This window comes from Salmo salar, chromosome ssa27, assembly GCF_905237065.1.
Source record: "Salmo salar chromosome ssa27, Ssal_v3.1, whole genome shotgun sequence".
Lineage (NCBI taxonomy): Eukaryota > Metazoa > Chordata > Actinopteri > Salmoniformes > Salmonidae > Salmo > Salmo salar.
The window spans coordinates 26095815-26102500 of NC_059468.1; the positions used below are offsets into that span (position 1 = coordinate 26095815).

Sequence of the window (6686 nt, forward strand, 5' to 3'; positions counted from 1 at the left end):
TCCCTGAAAATCTTGTCTACAAAGGCTTGGAAGACTGATATCGCATTCATCAACCCGTACGGCATGACGAGGTACTCATAGTGCCCTGAGGTGGTACTGAAAGCCGTCTTCCACTTGTGTCCCTCCCGGATACGCACCAGGTTGTAAGCGCTCCTGAGATCTAATTTGGTGAAGAAGCGCGCACCGTGCATTGACTCAATCGCTGTGGCTATGAGCGGTAGCGGGTAACTATACCTCACAGTAATCTGATTCAGACCCCGATAGTCAATACACAGGCGCAGACCTCCCTCCTTCTTCTTCACAAAAAAGAAACTCGAGGAGGCGGGTGAAGTGGACGACCGAATGTACCCCTGACGCAGGGATTCGGAGACATATGTTTCCATAGCCTCCGTCTCCGCCTGTGAGAGGGGAAACACGTGACTCCTAGGAAGTGCAGCGTCTACCAGGAGATTTATCGCACAATCGCCACGTCGATGAGGTGGTAATTGAGTTGCCTTCTTTTAAGAGAAGGCGAGAGCCAAATCGACATATTCAGGGGGAATGCGCCTGACCTGGTCTGGACTCTCCACCGTAGTAGCACCAACGGAAACCCCTAAACACCTACCTGAGTACTCTCGCGACCACCCCGTGAGAGCCCTCTGTGGCCAAGAAACAGTGGGGTTATGACAAGCTAACCAGGGTAGGCCCAGCACCACGGGAAACACAGGAGAGTCAATAAGGAAGAGATTAATTCTCTCCTTGTGACCCCCCTGCATCACCATGCCCAAAGGAGCGGTGACCTCCCTAATCAACCCTGACCCTAATGGTCGACTATCTAAGGCGTGAATGGGGAAAGGCACAGCCACGGGAACAATGGGGGTCCCTAAACTATAGGCTAACGCTCTATCAATAAAATTCCCAGCCGCGCCTGAATCGACGAGCGCCTTATGCTGGGAATGCGGGGAAAACTCAGGGAAAGTGACATACATAAACATATGTGCAACAGAGGGCTCTGGGTGAGAATGGGGCAGGGAGAGACAAATCCCACTGGGACCAGGAGTAAGAGGGGCGCTCAGAGGAGACCCCGGTTGTGCTGGTGGAGGCGCTGGAAGAACTCCCTGTCTCTTCCAGCGGTCCATAGTCTGGACAACAATGTCCATGGCGGTGCCAAGATGGTGGAGCATTGCTGTGTGCTCCCGGACGCGCTCCTCCACCCCTATACCCGGTGTACCTGCTCCTGCTGACTCCATAGTCAGGTCGGTGATTCTGTAAGGAGTGCGTACTGACGGCAGAGAAGTCAGACGCAGGAGAACAAAAACTGTGTTTCCAAACGGCACAGTTTAATAACAAAAAACCCACCGGAAAACAGAACAATCAAATAATGGGTACATAACCCGACGCACTCCAGGACAGACGTGCACAAGCACTTACAATAAACAATCACCGACAAGGACATGAGGGGGAACAGAGGGTTAACCTCTCTAGGGTAGGTGGCACCAAATCGTCCCACCTACGTAACAGCCAGTGTAATCCCGTGGCGCGTTATTCAAAAACCACAAAAATGCAAAAACTTCAATTTTTCAAACATATGACTATTTTACACCATTTTAAAGACAAGACTCTCGTTAATCTAACCACACTGTCCGATTTCAAAAAGGCTTTACAACGAAAGCAAAACATTAGATTATGTCAGCAGAGTACCCAGCCAGAAATAATCAGACACCCATTTTTCAAGCTAGCATATAATGTCACAAAAACCCAAACCACAGCTAAATGCAGCACTAACCTTTGATGATCTTCATCAGATGACAACCCTAGGACATTATGTTATACAATACATGCATGTTTTGTTCAATCAAGTTCATATTTATATCAAAAACCAGCTTTTTACATTAGCATGTGACTAGCATGTGACTAGCATTCCCACCGAACACTGCCGGTGAATTTACTAAATTACTCACGATAAACGTTCACAAAAAGCATAACAATTATTTTAAGAATTATAGATACAGAACTCCTCTATGCACTCGATATGTCCGATTTTAAAATAGCTTTTCGGTGAAAGCACATTTTGCAATATTCTCAGTAGATAGCCCGGCATCACAGGGCTAGCTATTTAGACACCCAGCAGGTTTAGCACTCATCAAAGTCAGATTTACTATAAGAAAAATGTTCTTACCTTTGTTGTCTTCGTCAGAATGCACTCCCAGGACTTCTACTTCAATAACAAATGTTGGTTTGGTTCAAAATAATCCATAGTTATATCCAAACAGCGGCGTTTTGTTCGTGCGTTCAAGACACTATCCGAAAGGGTAAATAAGGGTGACGAGCATGGCGCAATTTGTGACAAAAAAAATCTAAATATTCCATTACCGTACTTCGAAGCATGTCAACCGCTGTTTAAAATCAATTTTTATGCCATTTTTCTCATAAAAAAGCGATAATATTCCGACCGGGAATCTGCGTTTAGGTAAACAGACGAAAGAAAATAAAGCATTTGGTCGACTCGGGCACGCGCCTAAGCCCATAGTACTCTGATCGGCCACTTGCCAAAAGCGATAATGTGTTTCAGCCTGCCTCGATATCGTTCAGCTTTTTCCCGGGCTCTGAGAGCCTATGGGAGCCGTAGGAAGTGTCACGTTAGAGCAAAGATCCTCAGTCTTCAATAAAAAGAGCCAAGATGAAACACAGCTTGTCAGACAGGCCACTTCCTGCATGGAATCTTCTCAGGTTTTGGCCTGCCATTTGAGTTCTGTTATACTCACAGACACCATTCAAACAGTTTTAGAAACTTTAGGGTGTTTTCTATCCAAAGCCAATAATTATATGCATATTCTAGTTACTGGGCAGGAGTAGTAACCAGATTAAATCAGGTACGTTTTTTATCCGGCCGTGTCAATACTGCCCCCTAGCCCTAATAGGTTAAATACACAACATGTAATTGAATGGGATTGGAACCAGGTGTGATGGAAGACAAAACAAAACCAAAGGAAAATGAAAAGAGGATCAGCGATGGCTAGAAGGTCGGTGACTTCGACCACCGAACGCCGCCCGAACAAGGAGAGGGACCAACTTCGGCGGAAGTCTTGATAGTTCCGTCTGGGATACTTCAATAATTACCATAATGGCCCTTTTATAGCACTCCTTAAGACCCTTAAGAGCAGTAAAATCATCTTTAGAAAATGTAAAATACTGTAATAAATCCTTTATTCTTTATTTGTGATTTTCCATTCCTCCATTGCATGTCTTATCATCCCTCTATCTCTTTGTCATAGAAAATTGCCATTCCAGATGAAACGGGAGAGAGAAACACATATAAAGCCCCATTAGACACTGAAGCCTAATTAATGCTCTTCAGACTGGGCTCCCGTTGAAACTAGTGATCACTACCCAAATATGCTTTAACTGAAAAGCAGTCCTAGTCAACATACGAGGGGAAGGGAGAGTTCAGCACAACCTTTTCCTTTTAATAGAGAGATTAGACGGTGGTAGAGGGAGATTTATTAGAAGAAAAAAATGACAGTTCAATGAATGCCAATTTGATGACAGACAGTCGTCTATGGTCCCGGTTTGAACTCTGCATGTTGACATTTTTGGAAAAGAAAAAAGAAAAGAAAAAGAACACCTCAAAGAAATCAAAGAAAGAATAGGTATGGCTATCGACTGTATGACATATTCTCTTTCTCACTAAGTCTATATTTGTCTTGTCTGTTTCTCGCCCTCTGTCTCAGTCTCTCTCTCTCTCTCTCTCTCTCTCTCTCTCTCTTGTCTGTCTCTCTCTCTCTGTCTGTCTCTCTCTCGCGCTCTCTCTCGAACAAAATCCCCTCTTTTCCTATCTGATATCAGACTGAGCAAATGGTTCAGTCTCAGTAGGTCTCTCAGGAAGAGTTTAGGTCCGGCGTTCCCTTACCTCGCCCAAACGCAGACCCAGACCTGGTCTGAGTCCGGAATGGTACCCTATCCCTTTATAGTTCACTACTTTTGACCAGATGGGCCCTGGTAAAAAATAAGTGCACCATATAAGAAATAGGGTACAATTTTGGATGCATCCAGAGTCAGGCTTCAAGGTCCACTACCATAACACACAGCCAACACACAGATGGACAATTAGCTCTGAATGCTAACCCTATGTAGAACACACTCTGAATAGTAAGCCTCTGTTTGATTTGCAATTAGCTTCTCTGTGTTGAGTTAAGGCGTAATTCACCCTGAATAGTTAGCCACTGTTCCATTAGCAATTAGCTACTCAGGGATGCAGATATGCAGTTATCTTCAGTTCAATTAGACTTGAATGGTTAGTGTCAGCATGATTAGCAATTAGCCACAGTGTGATAAGCAACTATGCCAGTTGCCCAATAGCCCACATTCAAATATCCTGGAATGGTTAGCCTAGCTGGAGAGCTTTTATTATTGAATGGTTAGCAATTAGCCTAAAATTGCTGTATGATTACCCCCCTTATTACTAACGGAAATGCTTTTCCACTTGTATGTGAATGTACCTAATGTACCTTGCATGACACACACCCAGAAATTAGGGCCCTGTGTTTTGTGCAATTATGTGATATGCCTGGCTTTTAAATATTTTCCAGAAATCCCGGTTGGAAGATTTGTGAAATGAGGAGGGAATAAGAAGGAAATCCGGAATCCTGGAAAACCTGACATTTTGGGAAAATTATGACATTTTGTAACCCTACACCTGATTCAACTACTTGACCTAGGCTAATATAGACCAAAAGTGAAGAGAAAGATTGTTTGAGGTGAGTGGAAAGCTGTTGAGTGTGAAACCTCTATGGCAACTCTTGTGCCAACACCCTCCAGTAAGTGTGTGTGTATGTGTGCGTGTGCGTGTGCACGTGCATGTGTGTGTGTGTAGCCTCGTGTTTGCCTGCCTGTATTTCTATCCAAAGTGGGAAAACAAGAACTTGAATAGTGAGGGAGAAAGGGCTGGGAGCTTTCTCTGAAGGAGAGAGGGAGGCAGGGAGGGTGTGATGGAGGGAGGGAGGGTAAATAAAGGGGGCAATAGAAGCTACCAAATCTCCCTCCCTCCTCCCTCCCTCCCTCCCTCCCTCCCTCCCTCCCTCCCTCCCTCCCTCCCTCCCTCCCTCCCTCCCTCCCTCCCTCCCTCCCTCCCTCTACCCCACCCCTCTCTGTGCTGCTACCTCACCCCATCCTGCCCACTCCCCTTCTCCATCCTACCTCACTCTATCCACCCTCACACACTTGTCTTTTGTGTGGCAGGGAACCCAAGGAACAATCCTGACTCTCTTTTCCCAAAATAAGCCTGAAGTGAGAGAGGGAGCGCAGAGTAAAGCTAGGGTGAGGAGATTGGACCTGGGAGGTGCACAGCCCCTAGTTATGAGCTGTGGGAGTGGGAGTGCACTGGCTGGACTCACTGCACTTACCTCTCAGCCAAGCCGACTAGAATAGCCTGCCTGCCTGTACTGCCTACCTGCCTGCATGTACTGCTTGTCTCTCTACTCTCTCTCTCGCTCGCTCTCTCTCTCTCTCCTTCCCTCCTACTTTCCACCCCGGAGTGTGAGAGCGCTGAGATTCAGAAGGTGCGCCTCAGATCCACTTTTAGTCAGCCTGAAGACGGCATAGACGTTTTCCCCTCCTCTCTCTCGCTCTCACCCTGTTCCTCTCTCAGTCTCTCTCTCTCTCACTCGCTCACTTTCTGCAGAAGCACATGGACTAAATTTCCTCCAGGGAGACAGAGAAAGAACCAAAAGAAAAATACAATTTGTTCCACCTGCAGTTGGTGAAAATATTAGATTTTTTCTGTTGTTGTTGTAGTCCCCCCCTCCCTTCCTCTGCACATGTAAACAAACTCAGCTTTAAAACCAGAGGCATTTCTAAATCTTTTTTTTTTAAATTCCTTTTTGTTCTTTTGATATTGACTGATCTGATACAATCCAAATTTCTCCGGGAGACATGCGTGGCTGAAGGAGGAGAGGAGCCAGAGGACCCACCTGAAATTACCACCTCACTGACACCCACACACATCACATTCCTCCATCTAACCTTCAACGCTCGGTGGAGAGAAACGCAAGGTAAGCCCCCGGCGTCTTCTTCCCTCCTTACGTGTCCCTCCATTTCCTCTAATCCCTCCATCCTGTCATCCCTTGCTTTTTCCTTATATCACATGTCGCCGCAGGGCAGGGAGCGAGAGACCTGTGAGCCAAAGGCAACAGAAAAGGCAGAAAGAAAAACACATGGAGCAATAACTCAGTCATGGGACCTGCATAATACTCTGTGGTGCTGAGCTCAAGCTAGCGCTAGAAAAAGGCAGGAGTTTAATGCCTTTAAGATTAGAAACTACCAATGCAACTCTTGTACCCAATTTTCTCCCTGTATGTCACATTTGTATTCCATCTACTGTTACAGTAATAATATTAGCCATTTTATTATTACGCGTTATTATGGTTCATCGTAGCGTGACTTTCAGGCATCCTGCTCTCTCTCTCTTTTGCTCTTTCTATCTTTCTTTCTTTCTCTCGTTCTCTCATTCATGCAGCAGTTTATCTATTAGCATGTATGTGTGCACGTGTGTCTGTGTATGTATATATGTGTGACAATGTAATGTATGTGAGTGTGCGTTAGTTCCATGAACATATAAGGACGGCCAGTTGGTCTCTCTCACACACCGACACAGGTTTCCTTCATATGAGGTGGGAGGGTGTGTCTCTGTCTCTGCCTTCTCATTGGTG

The 6686-nt window shown here is 45.6% G+C and overlaps 1 protein-coding gene across 1 annotated transcript in view; it reads left to right on the forward strand.

Annotated features, from left to right (window-relative positions):
• Positions 1–5233: 5233 nt before the first annotated feature.
• LOC106588826 (collagen alpha-2(VIII) chain) overlaps positions 5234–6686 on the forward strand; it is a 106224-nt gene continuing 104771 nt past the window's right edge. Inside the window, exon 1 of the mRNA XM_014178286.2 lies at positions 5234–6029. The gene's annotated coding sequence lies outside the window, so the exon portion shown is untranslated. The remainder of the gene's footprint in view (positions 6030–6686) is intronic.